The sequence below is a fragment of the Sinohyriopsis cumingii genome, chromosome 1 (genome assembly GCF_028554795.1).
Source record: "Sinohyriopsis cumingii isolate HCF-2022 chromosome 1, ASM2855479v2, whole genome shotgun sequence".
Taxonomy (NCBI): domain Eukaryota; kingdom Metazoa; phylum Mollusca; class Bivalvia; order Unionida; family Unionidae; genus Sinohyriopsis; species Sinohyriopsis cumingii.
This window is the reverse complement of record NC_142961.1, coordinates 116,420,796-116,443,229: the sequence shown is the minus strand read 5'-3', so window position 1 is coordinate 116,443,229 and position 22,434 is coordinate 116,420,796.

The window sequence follows — 22,434 nt, the reverse complement described above, 5'->3', positions numbered from 1 at the left end:
CTGACCTATATTCACAATATCTAGCCTTTGCTTAATAACCTGTCACTGACCTATATTCACAATATCTAGCCTTTACTTAATAACCTGACACTGACCTATATTCACAATATCTAGCTTTTGCTTAATAATCTGTCACTGACCTATATTCACAATATCTAGCCTTTGCTTAAAAACCTGTCACTGACCTATATTCACAATATCTAGCCTTTGCTTAATAACCTGTCACTGACCTATTCTCACAATATCTATACTTTGCAGCTTATAACTTAGGAGAAGTTGACCTGGGATTAGGGTACTTTGTTTCTGAGGTGATGTGGTTAAGCGAAATGGTATGATAATTGACTTAATCCAAAATAGTCTTTGGAATTTGTAAAATGAGAACGAAGAAAGTGACTGTTTCACTGAATATCTCAATCGTATGATGCATCGTTAGGAATACCTACAGCATGAGAAGATATACTAGCTTTTCCCCCACTATGTCGTTATTTGACGACATAATGCAATTGGCATGCCGTCACTTGAAATCCAGAAGGATTGCTCGCAATTGACGACATAGTGCAACAAGCACGTGATCACTTGACGAGACAGCCCAATAGGAATGCTATCAACTGAAAACAGTGCAATGGGCATGCTCTAACTTTACGACATAGTGTACGAGTTACACTTACAGTATGAAACAATTTACTAGTTTCAGTAATTGTATGCGAAAACCACGTGACTACGCTTGGTGCATAATGTAACGGTTAGGCAAAGGGGGTGAAAGGCAACTTTGGCACTGATGAGGTTTGAATGAACTTGTTTGCTTATTTATTATTCTCTTCATTAAGGAGACTGAAGGTGAAAATTCCTGATAACGTTATCAGCAGCTGGAATTCTGAAGAAAAGTATCCCGAATTCGTGACATAATCAAGGCCAAAAATGCTTTTCATTCCCAACCCTCTGATAAATCCAAACGTTTCAGAATCTCATATTATCCAAAAGATCCCTAAGCAAACTCGTCCAATTCATTTCTGTGCATAAAACAATTAGATCATGTAATATCATTTTAGATTAAATATAAATCCGGATATTCGTGTAAAATTTTAAAACTTTAATACATATCAATGGCGTTCAAGCCAATATACTTGTTCTGAGTGGATTGTTTAATTTGCAGCTTTTGTTGAATGCAGCTACGAATGTTCTTTTCATCTATTGCATATCCTTGTACAATACGCCACACTTGTAAGAAGGTTCAGATATTAAGATCACGTCTGAATGCCAAAATGTAGCATAAATCTTAGCGATGCCATGTTGTAATATTGCTAAGCCAAATCACGTGTTCCTAATGCAGGTAGGTGTCCTTTTTGTTACAAAGGGCAGTAAGAGCAAGGTTATGTCTGCAGATTTTTGATAAAATAAAAAAAATTGTGACATTACTTATGCACTCTAACGGCGATAAAACTATTTATCTTTGATAGGGGTGGGGTGGAAAGGAATTGGGGGTCAGCTGAAAAGTCCTTTTCTCTTGATGAATCGCACTGAAGATTCATGGTCAGAAAATAAATATCCAACGGAACGCAACATATATATATATATATATATATATATATATATATATATATATATATATATATATATATATATATATATATATATATATATATATATATATATTAAAAATATGATATTGATGGATGGAATGACTAGAGATCTGAGCAGAGATATGTAATATAACAATTTAATCACTAGTATATACAATAGAACACTTGAATCAATTAGACAAGCATAATGCAATTGTGCAAGACCAATTGTAACGTAAAGTACACCTCTTCTAGAAAATAAAGTTCTAATTGCCATTAGCAATTCCTTCTACTTAGATACTGCAAATTGTCATCACGAATCGAGTGAGCCGAACTTTTCGAACTTAATTTCTGGCATGTCGTCATGACTTGATCTGTTTGCTGACCACCCTCTGGAATAAATTTAGCTTGTCGATTGGATTCGACTTGTACAACAACACCCTGATCTTAGCTTTTCATTCAGGCGTCGATTCTTTAATCCGCCAGTGATCCTTACTATTCCGTCTTGAATCTTTCTATCCGACGTTCGGACATTCTGAGGTGGAGCCTATTTTCCTGACAAATAAAACAATTGCAGCCTAACATTGTCATCTGTATAACTCCCTGGCATGAACTAACATCCCATCTCTTCAGAGTTTAGCCACATCGTATTACAAACAGGCGCTAACTGTTAACATGATTCAGGTGACGACCTTGCATACCATACTGTAATTTGTTTACATATCACCTCTTCAGAAAGGCATTACATATGTATTCCTTTGCCGCCATTACTTATTGATCGATAGCATATTCTATTCTCTCTTATTAATAAACAGACCCCCGCAGTATTAGTTATGTATCACTATCTTGTCTACTGTCGGATATATGTACACATATGGCCGAGAATAAATAGCCGTATTGACACCATTGTTGGTTGCTCCAATGCTAATTTTACCGATTCAAAGGTTAAGAGAATTCACATTTTTGTTATACAAATGAATTAAATAAAATTATTTTCTTGTCTTAGCTACATTATTTACTACTAACAATTCATTGGCATAAAAATCCTATAAATCTAATAATAATTAATTCTTAGCATACATGATTCGTATGACATATTAGCAGATAAATTCAATGAATGAAGCCAATTGAAATATTGTACCTTGCTCTCTTTTCTCCTTGTACAGAATCGTCTCTTTATACCATAGCACAAACATCGTCTTTTCATATATGGTTACGTGTCTCTCGAAGGCACCCTACTTTGCGTTCCTTTTTACGAGATTATACTTGCTACTCTTCTCGCAGCAAAGACTTTGTCTCTTGGAAAACTTAGACGGACTGATTTTGCGGGGTAGGGCATTTATAAAACTCGAAACTGCGCCGGGAAGCACACCTATAGCTGTTAATGTATCCAATGTGAATCAAGTTATTTTTAAGCGCTTTTACAAACACTCGCTAATCCAGAGTTGAACGTTCAAAATTTTCCTCGCTTAATAAACTGATCACTGCAAAGTTTCAACTAATGACAGGTATTTAAGCAAGTACTATCGCTGTTTCTACAACATTTCAACCATAGGCATTTTGATACATAAAACCAATTCATCCCATCTTTACCTGTTCCCCGAAAGAGGTATCATGCGGAACATAATTAGGAATCAATCATGCCCCCCATCAGACACATTAAAATACCGTAAACTTACATATGCCGTGAATTTAATTCCGTGTCAAATCAAATACGTTAATTAATATTGCTATGACACGTACACGTTCACAGACATTTGCAAAATTTATACTGCTATGATGGCTTACGAATCGCATCTTTAAAGGTACTATCACCAGGCTACATGTTGCTACTGGGGCCCCGAGTGGCCGAGTGGTCTAAAACGCTCTCCGTTACGGATCATTGCCATCTCACCTCTGTCTGCGTTGGTTCGAGTCTCCGATTCGGCCAATGTGGGTATGCGAGAAAGCTTGCCAGTAGCTTCTCGTGGGTCGGTGGTTCTTTCATGGGTTTTCCCGGGTTCTTCCTCCACCATTAATGCTGGCCGCCATGTATTCTAAAATGGCGTTAAACCCAACACTACCACCACCAACAACAACAACATGTTGCTACTTAATAATAGCTTATTCTTTGGCTCCGAAACAAAATGCTGCTCACCCGTGGCTTTGATATTTGGGCTTGTTAATAATTTAATTTTGAAAGTAAACGTTATTTTAACCTAACCTTTATTTTATCGGTAATATTGAAAGAAGGCAAATACAATGGTTTCAGCAACTCTGCTTCTGCCGGTTTACCATTTCAAGAATCTATCATATCAACCAAATGAACCACAAAGTCTTGACTTTGAACGTTCGACAACTAGATTATGAAACAAATCTTGATAATTAGCTTTTGCTAACAAAACATTTAAATCAATGAAATGAAAAGTACAACAATAAAATAGATATGACACAAATACAAGTTTATCCAAAGGAAAAAGTCGCTTAGAATTTTTGACTCTGTATCACAATGGCGTCAGAGTAGTGAAAGTGATATCTTAAATCTACCGTACTGAATTTTGTGCAAGGTAGACAAAATATTTTCCGACTTTAAGAAAAAGACTCCAATCTTACATTCGGGAGCTATGAAAAGGAATCATACTCCCTGGCCTTGTTCCGTCTTACACAACTAGTGAGCGTAAGCGTTGGCCATTTACAACTATGTAGATAGAGGACATCTCTGTCATAAAAGTAAGATTTTCTCGAAAGAAACTAAGGTTATCATAATCTCTTATACTATGCTATAATATAATTAAATACATCTTTACATTGTCAAGTCATCTAAAGTCAAATTGACTAAAGGATAGGAATAATTGCGCTCGCAATTATTACACAGTAACTTGTGAATCAACGGAAACTGGGTCACGAAAAATGGCTTCTCTTTCATGGGAACATGCTGGCCTCATGCCACACTGAATTCTTATTACAAATAACAACTACATGCTAATTAGAAGTACCAATGCTTTTTGTGACTGGCAGATGATTTACTTCGCTTTGTGGTATCAATTCGTACTTGTATAGTGACATGCTATGAAATTAGCTGGTTATTATACATTTGAATGGTTTAGATTACGACTTATGCGTACATATATACAACTTCTTTTCCCATTATTTATTTTATTTGGTTATTATGTATGTACTGACGAACGCGTTGGTCTAAATTGAAATGAGTTCTTGATCTTAATGACGGTATGCTAGAACCTTTATAACGTTAACATTACATCGCATGAAGCTTACCGTACCAAATTATATACACTACAAAATTACTTAAAGCTTTGAGTTAGTTTATCTATCTATCTATCTATCTGTCTGTCTGTCTGTCTGTCTGTCTATCTATCTATCTATCTGTCTGCCTGTCTACCTACCTACCTATATATCTATGTAAATATCTATCTATCTATTTATCAGTCTGTCTGTCTGTCTATCTATCTATCTATTTATCAATCTATGTGTGTGTGTGTCTGTCTGTCTATCTATCTATCTATATATCTGTCTATATATGTGTGTCTGTCAGTCTGTCTATCTATCTATGTGTGTGTGTGTGTCTGTCTGTCTATATATCTATCTATCTATGTGTGTGTGTGTCTGTCTGTCTATCTATCTGTCTGTATGTGTATATAAGTTTGTATCAGTTTTCCCAGTCCTTTCTTGACAGATGAGCTGTCGGATATTAGATGCATCTTATCAGTGCAATTTGTTTTCGCAGAGAAATATTAACGCATGTTCAAAGAAAGCAACTGTCCCGGAAATTGATATTGTCTTCAGTGGTGACAACACGTACATGTCATTTGACACATGCTTCCTTTTATGTAACGAATCTCTAGGCATTACTTGATGATTCTAGCTTTTGGTCTGCCGAAAAAATAATTTGCTTATTAGTGCAAGCAATAAAGATCTTGTTGATTGGTTCCAGTATGACATATTCATTATTCTTATTTGTCCCGAACACTTAAATTTGATCTCGTTTGCGTATGTTTGTCTTGAGGTTCATAGCATCTTACGTAAAGAGAAAGAAAAGTTGATTATTAGCGATAGAAAAATTACAAGCACGAAACCTTTGACTCATAATACAGTGAGAAAATCGTGATTGCGACTTTTAATCGATTTAAGAGGTTTTTCTGTATTATAAATTCAGATGATTTTTAAACTTTAATTATGCAGTTTTCTATCTCTCTACAAATAACTACATACATATTGATATAATTTAAAAAAAAACTAGAACTGAAAGGATAAGTGTGATAGCTTGCTATCTATCTATCTATATGTCTATCTATCTAACTACCCACCTCCCTACTTACCTACTATACCTATCTATCTATCTCTCTACCTACCTACTTATCTATCTATATACCTATCTACAACCTACTAATTACCTATATATATATATATATATATATATATATATATATATATATATATATATATATATATATATATATATATATATATATATATATATATATATATATATATATATATATATATATATATGGAGTTAGAAGTTAGAAGTCATCAATATTTGCGTAGTATATCGTTGCAAACTGTGACCCACCACGGCACTGAATTTGTGGCAACGTATCAATCAATTATTTTGGAATGACTTCTATTAACAAACCTTACAAATATTGTACTGTCAAGGCTTGTCATGGTGAACAGGAAAATAAAAAAATGTTTAATTGCTCCAGTCATGAATGGTCCTTCAGTTATGTAATTTTTTGACAGGGGAGATGATACAATAATTGGACAGTCACGTGGAATATGTGAACTTACAAAGTCTATTAGAAATCCCATTTAACTGCAGGTCATCCGAGACATATTCTGTAACTATGACAGAGCGGTGAACAGACGACAAGCATGTCCGGCACTAATGTGTTTATTGTTTTTAAGTTGAACTAGTTTTGAATGTCAAAGCTAAATAATGATATTTTTAAACTCAATAATTATATTTGCAATCAGAGTCAAAAATTCTTAAATAGCAAGTTGTTCGCAGGTGAACTGTTAATTCGGATGACACTTACATTGTTTTGTTGAAGCACATTCGCATACTTTAATAATTCGGGACCGACACTTTATTTCCATTTAATTTATGGTGTGTGTGTGTGTGTGTGTGTGTGTGTGTGAGGTATAAGCAGATTTTCTTTCGTCAAATCAAAGCAAGAATATTTTGCCAGATATTTATTGGCCGGTATGTTTAGTGTAAAAATGTCCCACGCCGATCTCCATTCCCACCACCAACCACCAATTCCCCGCCGCAAAAATTAAATGGTCGGTCCCTTACCGTCTAACCAGACCAGAAACACTTTTAGCACCAAGAAAAGTACATATTGTCCACCATCTGAGGGTATAAAACCCTTGTTTTATGATGCCTTATAATGATTACGAACAATATGACCCCGTTCGTGGCCTTCTCGTGCATGTGGCTGTATTAAGGATAACAATATTATACGGAAGTAATATTTATACCAACAAAGCATTTATTCATCCTTTCAGATTTGATTTAGATTTCATTTAAGAATTTCTTAATAAGCAGAACACTGCTCTAAGTCCATTTCATATTATATATGAATGTATTATTGCTGTCAACGAGTAAAAACACACCCTTTCTGTATTAATTCAGCATCTTCAAGAATTTAAAACAAATTCATGATTTAACGGTTTTTATATATTGAGAACCAAACCATTGGGTTGTAGGCTTAGACATTAACTTCTATTATCATACTTTGTACCTAGAGTATCAAAAGAGATACTCTTGACAACCCTTGAAGATACCTTTGACAATCCTTGAATATACTTTTGCCAATCCCTGAAGATATTCTTAACAATATTTGAAGACACTCTTGACAATACATGAATATACTCTTGACAGTTCTTGAAGACACTCTTGACAATACTTGAATATACTTTTGACAATCATTAATTATAGTATTGACGATATTTGAAGACATTCCTGACAGTATTTTAAGATACATTTGACAAGAAGAACAAATTGTAAAATTGGCTCTTGGATCTACCTCAATAGATCCTTCATGTTTTCTGACCACCTATTCTGCCTTTTAGTTTATTTCAGGTTGAGAATACTGACATGCTGTGGATTTTTAAGGGCAATCTATACTGTGTGTTTCTAGCACAACCCAATTATGTTCCACTGATATATAGTCTCTTAAGAGTTGTTCCAGATAGAAATTTGGTAAAGGAATAAAAAACAACAACAAAAACGGACACGCCTTGATGCATCGAAAGCAAATAGCTAAGAGCGAGGCAGCCGTGCTAATGCGGAAAGTTTGCTGTCTTCACATAAGACAAACTGTTTGATTACTTACAATTTGCCTGAAAACCGTTTCATTTTAACACACAACTCATCTAAAAAGCAATTATCGAGAAATGGCGTATCGCAGTACAGATTCCATGGGCTTCGCGTGTAATTTTTGGCCACATCTTCAAAATTTTACAGAATATTTGAAAATTAAAACAAAATTAGTTCCCCACCAGAATTTGGCAGATAGATCTTAATTTTTCGATTTACATGGTGTTAATCGCATCTTTGAAGATTTAAGCAGCAGTTTTCCTTTATGTAAGGAAAATATGTTAAAAAACGTTGTTTTAAATCAATTTTGCTTTGTAAGAACCATTTAAAATTCTTTGTTTCTATAAATTTTCCCGTGATCTATTTCAAAGTTATTGACATATGTTTATATTTCTAATGTTTTGATTCAAGTCGATTCACATTTATTTGCCAGAAGACAAGTTAACATGTACGTGGTTATACTGCACCTACACAAACACGGCTCAAGGGAAACAACTCTACTAATGGCGCGGTGTTCAGGTTGGTTGAAATATGTGACAAAAATTGACGATCTTTCGTAAAGGTACACGAATGGTGATTTTTCATGGGTATGCACGAGTGCATATTTTAGTTAAAAGGTCATAGCAATTGTACATTTGTGTCTTGTGCAAATTTCCTTCACAGACATGAATTGGAGGATAAATTTAAGCTTCGCACCAGACCGTAAAGCGAAAAATGACGTATCATCAGAATTTGTAGCTACGATCAAAACAAATAACATGATGTGACTGCAGGGCTGTTAGTCATTGACTGAACATATTGTAATAAGCTTAGAGTATACGCATTTGGTTACAACACCCCGTTTTAAGGAATTCTTAGATTTGTGTGATTATTTATGTGATTATTGGAATTCGACGCAACGGAAATATTCTTAGCTCGAAATAATCAGCCAGTTACTAGGAGCAAATGTCACGGAGTGAAGTGTTAGTGAGGTTCCATGATGCAATGGTTCACTAGTAGTGAATTCCGGCCAAAACCAAATGGATGTCCCTGTCGTAAGATAGTCCATATTAAAATCTAGTGGTGCACATTGGTGGTGTTACTGCAGTGGCAGTATTTACGGTAGGAAACCGGTAAATTACACAAAGGAATAAATAAGAAGGGACTCGGCAGATACAATTTATGTCGCCATGGGTGCAAATGTAGTGCAGTTATATTGGCGAAATGTGCCTGGAAAGCATACATTGACCGGCCTAAGGTGGCGGAGTTAAAATAGTTCCCAGTGTTAGGGGATACTCGTATATTTTCTAATGCGTGACCGGCTGGCGGTACGCAAACCTGATGAAGATAAACCATGCAGGTGTGCGGTTGATATATATTTGGCAGGTTGTTTGATATGTGGTCTTGCATTAATTAGAGCAAAATTTAGGTACAGAATGGACACATCTGGCTTTCTAATTTACAACTGAAGTTGTATTGAAGTCTTTGGAAAGTTTGGGTAAACTTAACGACTTCTAGCGAGAATTGCGGCAGGGTTTGACAACCAGTCAGGCAAGTAAGGACCCTTGGCTTGTAACAATATTTTTAATGTGTAGGGTGTGAACTTTGACTTTAGATGAACCTGACCTGATGCATATGTATGCGAACATTTTAAGGAACAGTACAAATTTATTTTGCCATAAATTCCTCTCTTTCCTCATCCTCGTTATGAGCAGTGGACAATAAGGAACTATAAAACGAATGAGATTATTTAACGGGCTATCTTTGAGTGATTTGTCCAAACGTAAACATTTCTGTGCAAAAATGTCAATTTGTTTTTTTACTTTTACATGAAAATGCATTCCAGTTTTGCCTAAATGAAAATCTCCATTATCGCAAACACAGTTCTTTAATGCACAATTGACTTACATAGTCTGAGGAAAATATCATTCGTTAATCTAAATAGAGATTTTAAAACTTTCTAAATGAAGTCCACAATGTTTTCATTATTAGCATGGATTCAGACAAGGATCTCTTTTCCGGGCCTTTGTATTACTTGAAAACGTTGCATGTGGATCTGACTGTGATCTTTCTGTCAATAAGAAGGTGATTGATAGTTCTTGAAGCAAAGCCATAACCACTTAGCCGTTTTACTGTTGCTCTTTTAGTCACAAAAGGCATGGATGTTTCAAATAATAAATACTTTTGGACCATCGTTAGTATTAAAGTGACTATGTAGTCTTCTTTCAAAGATTAGCAGTCTTGCTGTTTTATGTCATGTTAGCGACAAAAAGCTATACAATGAATTCATCTCATGACGCATTTACTGCAGTGCGCAAGGAAAACAATATCGTATGAGTTTTTATAGCGATCTTATTTATTCTTGGAACAAACCACACCACCGAAGCTTTACACACGAATCATGAAGTCAAAACACGCAGCTTTATGTCAGTATGATAATACTTTAATTAATTATCTGATTATTGTAAGCTCTGTTAAGTTCGTTACAAACATATATATATATATATATATATATATATATATATATATATATATATATATATATATATATATATATATATATATATATATATATATATATATATATATATATATATATATATATATATATATATATATATATATATATATATATATATATATATATATATATATATATATATATATATATATATATATATATATATATATATATATATATATATTAATTTACCAGATCGAAATTTTAGTTTGTTACCCTGACCTACCATGCTACTCCGGAAAAGTGCAGACGCACATTTAGAAGGCCGATACCTGTACAGAAACTCAAGATTTCAGAATAAACATAAAAAATGCGTTGTCAGTAAAGAAATAACATTACATCAGCCATGATGTATGACTTGAGGGTTGGTCGGGTTGCTGAGGGGGTGGGGGTGATTACGCATATATGTATGGTTGTGCTTTAATTGTGCCATGATATGATGCTTATTTAAATGAAAGTTTTATTGACGTGTGTTCTGTTTTGTTATTTTGTTATTCTACATTAAATTTCATCATCATAGAATATACCCACTTTTCCTGTTTAGCAGCAGACTGCAATCCCCCACTCACATATGATGGATAAAAATGACAGTACCGCACAAGATCACTTTAAGCTAACACTTAATACTTCTTTAATTGAAATAGTTGTTGTTGTTGTTGTAGTTGTAGGGTTTAACGCCATTTTTCAGCACACGATAGGCTATACATGGCGGCCAGTATTAATGGTGGAGGAAGAACCCGGGAAAACCCCGGAAAGAACCACCGACCCACGAGAAGCTACTGGCAAGCTTTCTCACATAGCCACATTGGTGAAATAGTTGTGACTAATACATTCAAAAAGCTGGTGGCGACACAGCTGAGAATAACTGATTAAATGCTTTTTCCTTATTGCCATCGCATTTTTATATTACTTTTGCAAACTTGAAATTCTTCACAGGTGTCGGCCATTTCTTCACCCTCCAAATTGGGGAATTTGCTCATTTTCTTTTATTTATGTAGATAAAACATCCCCCCCCCAAAAAAAAAAAAATTTGAATATTTTACTATTCAGATGTCAATTATATTATTGGATTTTCTAAAATTGCTGTGTGGTAATCTTATAATAATTGGAAATATGTTATGCCTCCATGTACAGCAAATTGGTAATCGCTAGCGAAAAGAAGTCAACGCCAGGAAACACCACCTAAATTTCCCATATTTCTTAGTTTCTAATAAACCTACGGTGGTGAGTATCCAAACCGCTGATAATTCTATTGGAATCTCTTATCTGTCAATTTATTCTTATGGGCGATGCTTTATAACCGGTTTGTTCTTTACCTCTGAAAGGGGGCTGGGTGTGTGACCTATTTGAACTCTTCTAGATGGTGTGAAGAACGTTGGATATTCATCAAACGTAGATCAATTTATGGCAAGAGTTAAATAATCTGATGACATTTTTCTCGTATTGAGCTAGAACTATCACGACTGAGTGAAAAGCAGTCATTATTGACCAATTCGACTGATAGACATGTCATGTTGATGTGATGCTTTCCGTCTCGTGTTTAGCTTGATTGTGGCGATCGTAGGGGCTCCATTTTCAATCTCCACCCGAGCTTAGGCCAGAAGCGACAACGAATTGCTAATGATCAGCTTTCGGTTAAACCTGAAGGAGATACAGAAACAACAACCAAGGATCAAATACAAAGGTGAAAAGCTGAGAACTTCTGCTTTGAGAAGTTTTTCAAGAAAAATGTGATGGAACATTTAAACAACTGATACCATTAAAGGAGGATGTCGAGTGCATCACAAAGACATTTTACGAGGCAGTAAATGAAGTGGCAGAGCAGGTACACATACAAAATAAAGGCTGAAGAAGAAACAGACCTGGAATAACGATGGTATCTTGCGATTATCTCACAAAAGAAGACTACGTGCGTAAAGAAAGACAACAGATGAAAATGCTGAGGAAGACAAAAGACAGGTCAATATACAGATGAAGAAAACAAAATAAACACAGATATGCCAAAAATGTGAAAACAAAATAAACACAGATATGCCAAAAATGTGAAAATAAAATAAACACAGATATGCAAAAAATGTGAAAATAAAATAAACACAGATATGCCAAAAAATGTGAAAATAAAATAAACACAGATATGCCAAAAATGTGAAAATAAAATAAGCACAGATATGCCAAAAATGTGAAAATAAATAAAACACAGATATGTCCAAAAATGTGAAAATAAAATAAACACAGATATGCCAAAAATGTGAAAATAAAATAAACACAGATATGCCAAAAATGTGAAAATAAAATAAACACAGATATGCCAAAAATGTGAAAATAAAATGATGACAGCAGATCAGCGATCCAAACTGTCAATACACATACAAGCAATCAACATCCAATAGTGTCAACAATCCAGGACAAAGCGGGAAACTGAATAGAATCTTGAAGAGATGGACTGAATAGTGCGTAGAACTCTATACTCATGTACCAAGAGGTGACTCAAGTGAGAGTAGTGGTCCCTAATATATACTGATTGACAATTTCTTCCCTCCTTCAGATAGGAGGTCGAGGCAACGATCAGGTCGCTCAATGCAAGCAATGCAGCAAAGACAGACATCATTCATGCCAAACCGAATATTACAGGAAGTGATGTATTGAGAGACTTGTTATCTCGAAACTGTTGTGGAATAGATTCAGTAGAAACAGACAAGGATACGAGTATATTGAACCTTATAGCAATGTCTGCATTACAAGTCTGCATTAGTTCGATTTGTTACTAAAAAAGCACAAAACACGAATCCTGCAGAATTAAAAATAAATTTCATCATCTTTTGTTTTTGCTTTAAGATATGTATCCAAAAACATTACACCTTTGTATGGATCGCTAGCTTAGCGTCTGAAGCGTATCCAGAGGTCCAGAAAAATAAGCAATTAAGCAGACCAGTAATGCTAACAATAAATTAATTATTTAAAAAAGTAATTCCCTGGCAGAATTGTGGGACATAACTACTTTCTTCAACCTTGCCAGCAAGAACCATTGATTTTAATGAAACTGGTTTGTGTGGGCAACGGACCCATGTATAATTTTATTCGCGATTCAGATAATTTACATTTTATATTTTAAATCTATTTTCTCACCATAGTGAGCTTTGCTTGGTCAGTTGGAGCCTTGCTGTATAATTGAAGGCTCTGTCCATTTTAAACAGATATACCACTATATATGGTCCAGAGCTAGCTTCAAAATATACATCTGCAAGTTTCGCGTTAAAAATGCCACCATTCACAATGTTACCATGACAACTGTGCTTACTGGCACATTAAATGTAATAAAATAATCAGAAATGCAAATATGAATCGAAAAGAAAGCCATAGCAGGGCCAGTAGATACCACTTTGAATCTCATCAATATAGCTGTTTCCAGTGCTTGCTGAAAGTTAGTTTGCCTTTTGTCCATGACTGGTGTTGTATTACGGTGTTATTATACAGTCATCACTGCACAGTGGAATTGTATTGTACCAGTCTATATTTTGATGAAAAACCTTTATTGGACGCGACGTGTTTATTACAGGTTTTTCAACACAACACGAACAAGTACAATACAAAAAAAGCCATATTGTACAGATAACTATGTAATGAACCTTTTCTTATTCATAACCGTAATTCTAGTAAAAATTCTGTATAATTCAACACATACCTTATTTTCTAAGCTCTGTCAAAGTAGAGGTTTGTTTTAATTTGTCACTGATGTCTATAATCAGGGACTCACATATACGCATATGTAAGTCATCAGCTTTTTAGCTTCAGAACAATAACTTGATTTCAAGTTATGCACAAATTTAAGACAAATATAAATAGATGCAAAATAACACATACCACTGGGAATAACATAAAATTCTAACCAGATTATTAAGTTGATAGCAATGATTCTTTTAATTTGTTATTATTATTATTATTGGTAACTGTTGCTGTTGTTGTTGTCATTATTGTTGTTGAGCTCTTAATATATTGCTGGTACTTATTTCCTCCCTTCAACTTTAACATCTACCCTGAATCAGAAAGATATCATGAGACTTTAATAAATAAAACACCACTATTTCACAATAAAATAACGAGAAATGTATCTTTATTGACAGCTACTCCAGAAACTGAAAGGAAAACTATAACGTACTTACTAAAATCTCTTTAAGAACACTTCATGCATTTATAGACCTGGTTTGTTACGTATCTGTTTCAGACCTGAGGACTCACGTTAGCTGGTCTCGCACCTCGTCACTGAATTTCCCGCATAGTTTCTACTAATACGTTCAGCGTAACTTGTCCTGGGTTCGGCTATTGGGACCAGGCCAATGATGTCAATGGCATCTGACATCCGGTAATGCCAATTATAACCCCAGCTTTGTAGCAGACGCTGAGTACAGGTGGCACCAGATGCAGTGATCAGTATCTAAAGCTACGCGGACCGGCTCTGATGCATTCTACCACCAGCTAGTCTTTGTCACGATTCACGCACAGTCCGTTATGGCGAGACCTCGTTCCCAGATTCATGGTACCCATCAGACACTATCAACAAAGCAATGCACTGAGAGTACCGTTTCACAACCAGTATTGTTTACCGTCCTCTACAAACTGCTTCTTACACTGAGCCTATGCTATTTTTGTTAAGGTTTTCATGCCGCCCCAGATTTCTAACATTGAAGACGGACACTCGAAATCCCCTTTCCCAATTCTTTAATGTCCAGAGCAGGATGCTTCATTGTCCACACACACTTTTGACATCGAAGACAGACGATCGCAAGCACCTTCTTTTTCTGTTTATGGCATATTAAGCCTTCCGCGCCTCCATAGAACAGGTCTTGTCGTTACTCCACTCCTCCTCCCATTCGATTATCCTGTTCCATAAATGACCACCTATAGAAATCAGTGTCCGTCCACATTTCTTCAAACAGTAAATAGGCATATTCGAGTTACGACATATTGAAACAAACCTGACTACCAGCCAAATTAATTTCATATCAAATGTATTTGCATATATCATTATGCATGGAGATTATACATAAAGCCTTTTATGTTTATATTACACTCTTGCTGGAATGCTTGTACCTCTCTTTTAAATGCTAATAATATTAACTGTTCGTAACAGTGTTTGAAAGATGCATTTTATTTACAAGAAGTTAATTTGTGCATGTGTATATCATAGATGAATGATTTGTTCAAATATGTATCATCAGGGGAAATATTTTTATCACCAGTTCGTCCATGACAGTTGTTTAAACTGTTTTCACTCACCTTCCACTTTAAATTGAGAAATAAACAATTGTATCCATTTTTCTCCATATATTTTCATTATGTTTCTTCATCATGTTCAATTCACCTTCCCCATCCGAATTTCATATTTGATAATATTCGCGAAGCCTGTTTTACCAGAGTGTGTTCCCAAAACCTGTAAATAGGGGCGAAGTCCGCCGTTTTGGCACTTGTGGTTCAGCCGGATTCCACTGAATGACTAAGAACCAAACAAAGAGTCAAAACTCTTCCTATCCATTCTTGACTGTTACAATTCGTCGAGTATAACAGCAAGCTACCGACACATTAAATTATTAAAAGTATATTAGTTTCATATAGAAATTCTTAATACTGACCGTTCGAGTGTGTTTCACACTCGACATACTGCTGATCGCTGGCTGAGATCAGTATTTCCTTGTTAATTTTTCCCATATAAACATTGTCGTATGCTACCATTGAAAAATAGTATTCTGATTGGCATTATCAAATCCCCTACTCAGTAACTTTTATCACAATGAAATGATAAATTTCCATTCGTTTTGTCGTTTCGGTGTCCTTTTGATGCTAAAATGATTTACGCAACACAACGACGCATTGTGCAGCATCCAACCCATGCAACGCACTTTTGACATCCGGTTTTACACTGTGCCTCTAACATATTTACCATCACTAGTCTGGTTCCAAGAATTTATCTGATTTTCAAAATTCGCTACCACTTCGATACGTCACATGAACAGTTTTTGGTAACCAGTCAATCAGTTTTCTATGCATGATTAACATCGGAATTATGATTATTTGAACTTGAGATTAGGTGAATCATGAAAGTTAAGGCTGATTTCCACCAGCGATTTAGTAATACTATCATTTTTGTCCTTTCAACATGCATTATCACACCTATCTTATAAACATCATATAGCACGTTTACAAATGTCATGTTTCGCCACACTACAATTTGTGTCAGAAAACATATATAAGCGTGAAAGCAAAATAATAAATTGTGTTCATTATCCGTTTGTTTCGTGACAGTATAATCTAAATAAGAACGTTTGTGATGAAATCATCATCTATTGGCACTACAATTCAATGGAGAGATCTAGAAAATGAACAAAGTTTGAGCTCTCCTTCTATTCCATTTTATTTGGCCTTGTACCCCGACACCATACACGGATCTGACAGGTAACTATAAGACCAAATTGAGTTTCTTCTCATAACAGGACTTGCGTCTAGCTTCACTTCAGCCTTTCACAAAACAATTCACACGCCGGTTCGACATCACAGCCCTTTCATACTAGATCTATTCTCCATTTTTATCTTTCAAGAAAGTGAGCATAGTCTCGACGCCAGCATTGCAGCCTCTTCAGACAGATATGCCTTAACGTATGTCGCGTGCATCGCTCGTGTACTCTACGATATTTTTCGAATTCCATTTGCTACTTCCGTTAATCCCCATCTTTTAGACCCCAGCTTGTGTCTGTCAATTTCCTATTCGACTACCACATACAGGAGATCAGGAAATGGACCCTCAAGGAAGCAATCTTCGTGCAGATCCAGTAGCCGAGAGTTACCATAAAAATAAGAAGGATGCATGGTGCGGAAATTCTCCTTCTCGTATTCTTCGACTAGAGCCAAGCTCTAAGAGCTAGTGACAACAGGGAGAAAGAAGAGAAGAACAAATTTCGGCCTACTTTCTCTTCTCACCAACCTTCTTCCATCGCATACAATGCTCGTTTTGCCCTTATTTCACATCCCAGTGGGTAGATGACTTCACTTATACACCACGGTGTGGGACAGTATTTGCCCGAGGATTCCGGGGTCTTACAAGTCATCTCGGCTGGTCTCCATAGCATTTTCCTCGACCTTAATCCATGACAGTGATGTTACTCCCAGGTCTTATCTAAGTCATCAAGATCAACCGAAAACTCAGACCAGTCATCAACATAAGCTCTTGGAACCAATGGGCGCCTTCATATTCGCGACTGCAGATCTTCTGCATTCCTAATGTTAGCTTTCATGGACATCGTGCACAAGTTCCGAGCTCTCAATCTATTCTGGATCTCCTGTATTTTTCAGTGTTCACCAAAGTCAGTTAGCTTGTAGTGTTACACTTTAGGACCAGCTCCATATCTATGACTATACAACGCCATAACTGCTACTTATGGATAGTCTACGCCTCATCACGTTGTACTGAATACAATTTACACATAACACTGGACAACAAATTTTTACAAAAGTCATGTTACTGAAATAAAATTAGTCAATTCTTATAAATTTTTATGTGCTGAACACGAATATGACAGTCAAATTGCAAAATTGGCTCTAGTTTTTTTGTAATCTGCAAGAAAGTAATGTTTACATAACGAAATGCATTCCAATAGTAAAAGGTCAACTGTAATAGCCTACCTATAAAAAATCAAGTCATTGACTACATCTTAGATTTCTTCGCCTGTCTCTTGTACAGCTGTTCGGGAGCATCTCTGAGGAGTGTCCAGCAGTAGTCAGCCAGCATTGTAGTGGACCATTTTCCCTGGTATCTTTGTTCCATTGTTGCGATATCTTGATGAAAACGTTTGCCGTGTTCATCACTAACAATACCACAGTTGCTAGGAAAGAAATCCAAATGGGAATGAAGGAAGTGAATCTTTAGAGACATATTGCAGCCAAGTTTCTTATACTTCATCAACATGTCTTCTACTAGTTCCTTATAGTTTTCTGCCCTAACATTTCCGAGGAAGTTTGTAGAAACTAGGCGAAAAGCATTCCATGCTTGTTTCGCGTCACCTTCCAGCAAGTTGTTGAACCGGTCATCTTTGAAAAGCTCTCGAATCTGAGGACCCACAAAAACTCCCTCTTTAATCTTTGCTTCGCTGAGTCGAGGGAATTTTTCATGCAGGTATCGGAATGCTGGCAAAGTCCGGTCAATGGCTTTCACGAAGTTCTTCATCAAACCTAGTTTGATGTGAAGGGGTGGTAGCAAGATTTTCTGAGCCTCAACCAGAGCTGGGTGTTGGATATTCTTCTCTCCAATGGCTACATTCTGCCTGTGAGTCCATTCCTTCCTCATGTAGTGCATTTCCCTTGCTCGGCTATCCCACTCGCATAAGAAACACATGTATTTTGTATATCCTTGCTGCAGTCCCATTAAAAGGGCAACTACCTTCAAATCACCACAGAGGTGCCAGCTGTACTTGTTATACTCAATGGAATTCAGTAGCTGCCTTAAGTTATCATATGTCTCTTTCATGTGGACAGCATACGCTACTGGAATAGATGGAAGAATGTTTCCATTGTGCAAAAGCACAGCCTTGAGACTCAGTTTCGAAGAGTCCACAAATAGTCTCCATTCTTGTGGGTCATGAGTGATTTTTAAAGCATTCATGAGGCCCTCAATATCGGAACAGAATATCAGATTACTTTCCTTTCTGAAGAAAGGCTCCAATTGCTGGTGGCGCTTTCGATATGCAGTAATTGTGACATCTTCTTCTAGAAGATTCCATTGTTGGAGTCTTGATCCTAGCAATTCTGCCTTGTTCTTTGATAAGTCCAAATCACGAATCAGGTCATTTAGTTCTTCCTGTGTTATTCTGTGTGGGGTTGATGATGCACCACAGTGAAAATCTGGATCACTGCATGCTGATGGACCAGGAGAAGAACAGGTCGACTCACCTTTGTCTTCGTCAGATGAATCAAGAGAATATTCTGCTGGAGGTTCTGGAATAGGAAGTCCCTCACCATGTGGAACTGGTCTCAATGCAGACGGAATGTTTGGGTAGACTATTCTCGACTTCTTTCGCTTCGTTATTCCGCCGGAAAGAGGAGGAACCAAGCAGAAGTAACAGTCATTTAGGTGGTTGCTTGGCTCTCTCCACACCATTGGGACTGCAAACGGCATTGATGACCTTTTGCAATTCAACCACTGTGAAAGCTGTGTTGTACATGTAGCACAGCATATATGCGGAGCCCAAGGCTTGTCTTGGTCACCAACCTTGCATCCGAAGTAAAGATGATATGCCTTCTTCACTTGAGAATTGATACTTTTCTTCTGGTTGGCAAATGTCACTTCCCCACAAATATAGCAAAAATTGTCCGCGGTATTAACACACTTTCGAGGCATTACTGTTCTTTATTGTACGTAAATGGATAAAATAATAAGTTTTATGTAACAGTAGCTTGAACTGTCTCGCACAACGTCTAAAATATTTTAAATGCTGAACCTATCTGATTGGGCTTTATATAGTACACTGCTTACGTCAGCTTCAGCAGCCGCCTGGCATTAGTATAATAGGCCTACACATGCATAGTACACTGCTGACGTCACCTTACTTCAGCAGCCGCATGGCATTAGTATTGCATTGCATCAGAAAATGATGCAATCAACTGTGGATGATGTGAGCATGATGGTATTATGCAATGTTACATCATTATTCCAGATGTTGCTGCAGTCCTACTGGAGAAATTTACATAGTGAAACATAGAAAATGAGGTATATGAATATCTTCAAAACGAGAGCCAATACAAATTTTTCACGGTTATATTCGTGTTCGGCACACCAAAATACTACAGATTAGGGCCTTTTCAAGTCAGTAATGATTTCACTGTTGACCAGTGTAATTGGATGCCATAGCGTATGATGTTATTCTAAAAAAGAAATCAGGTGTACATTTAAGTTTGATAGACGTAAATATTATACACCAATATGACTTTGAATCGTTATATTAGGTTAGAGGTAATTAACATACGTATACATTATTCAGTAATTATCAATGAAGTTCAAATTACAATATAAAAATGTATTTTGCCATGTTATATAAGAATATATAGCTGTTTTGAGTACTGCAGATGCAACTCTTAATGTCGGCACCTCCCATGTCTGGCACCACAGACACATCTCCGGCTCCAATCCTGCTCCCAATTTATGTGTGTGGTTGGGAACTCTAAGAGAGCTTGTCTGGCTTCACTCTCCCAGTCTTCACTTTCAGGGATAGTGAAGACTTCCCTCTCTCTTGTCCTATGCCACACACGCGAATGATGTGGCCTCCTTATTTCCTCTCTCCAGTTTTCAGTCTGGCGAACCACTTGTCTTTGTACTAGTGGAAGAGGCTGTGGCTGTGGTGCTGGCACTGTCTACGGAGGTGTCCTGACCTCAGGCTTGACCTCACACACATAGACAGTTCATTCAGGATGCGCCTGGTTTGCTCCAGGTGCATTTGGAGTTTAAGCAATTTGCTTATCCTACTCATCGTCTTCAGTTGATGCGACAACGATGGGTAGCAAGACATTAGTTAGTTAGACGATGGGCTGTTTAATTACTCCTAAGGGGAAGGAATTCGAGTTACTTCCCCCAGGCTTGTATGTGCTCACGGATCACTGTTTGATTGAAGCCGTGAGGCAGTGGGACTAAGTTTAGTCCCTAACTGTCTGAATGGAGGGCTTGATGGCGAGTGGGAATAGACCCAACACACACTCGACCTCTTCAGTCGCTACTACTTAGCTGCATTTAGGTATGTGTGACTGGGAACGGACCCATCACACACTCATATGTTGGTACTGAAAATTCAGTAGTATTAAGGGCGTGCACTGCACGCTATTTATTTTGGTGTCTGGCCGTGGTAAGGGAGTAGATGGTTGAAAGGTGGCTCCAAGATGACAGGTCGGTGCTCCTAGACTTCAGGGTATCAGGTCTAAAAGGTGCTGTTTTGAGTTTAGAATTTAGTTTAGGAGAGGTATCTTAGGTGACAGTTTTTGTTAAAGTTTGCCACCTTGTGTGGCTGGCCCTGATGATGTTGGACTTTTGAGACAACCTTATATGAAGGATTCTGTTTTTAGGGTCTTACGTGTCTAACTTATCGTTGTTTTATTTGCAGCCTTGTGCTGTTGGACCTGATGGTCGATGGTGCTTAGATCACCTTATAGATGCTTATTTGGGGTCCTTCTTTCCTAAGTTGTTTATAGTTTTGCTACTTGGTGCAGCGGACCCAGATGGTCTTGGGTGTTGGACCACCTTATATGCTCTAATTCTGGGAGCCTAGATTTCTCGTGGTGTAGATATTAAGCTCAACTTTGGCTAGAGTAATCTCAGAGGTATTAGTGGTGTTACGTGCATCTAGGTTAGTGAAGTATTGTTTTGAGAATGGGGACAAGGTTATAAAAGAGAAATAAACAGAAGAATTTTTTTTTACAAAGAATAATGAAAACTTCCATTTTTCTCTCCGAAGAAAAAGGGCAGAAAACGAAAACTTCCCCTTTTAATGTTTTCTCCTTCTTATTTCTATTCCTAGTTGCCTTGTTGTCAGGTGTTATTTTATGTGGTTAGATTTGTTTGGTGTTATTTTTATCTTCAGGCTAAGTCTATTTGATTAAGACATGTATCTTTGCTTATTACTCGGGTCACTAAGACGTGTCAAAGAATCTGATTTTATTTCCCCCCTAAATTTGAGTTTCTTAGTCTGAATACTAGTAATGTGAGGTTTATTTCCAAGCTAAATCTATTTGGATAAGACATATATCTTTGCCGATTAATCGGGTCGCTAAGACGTGTCAAAGATATCTGATCTTATTTGTTCCCAATGTATAAGTTTGTTAGCCTGTACTAGTTGTGTGATGTTATTTTCTGGCTAAAACTATTTGGATAAGATAGATTTCTTTGCCGAATACTCGGGTCGCTAAGACATGTCAAAGATGTTTGATCTTATTGGTCCTTACATTTGGATTGTTAGCTAGTCTCCTATTTGATAATAATTGAATTATGTGATTTTGGTTTTATATTTTGTTTTGTAACCCAGATT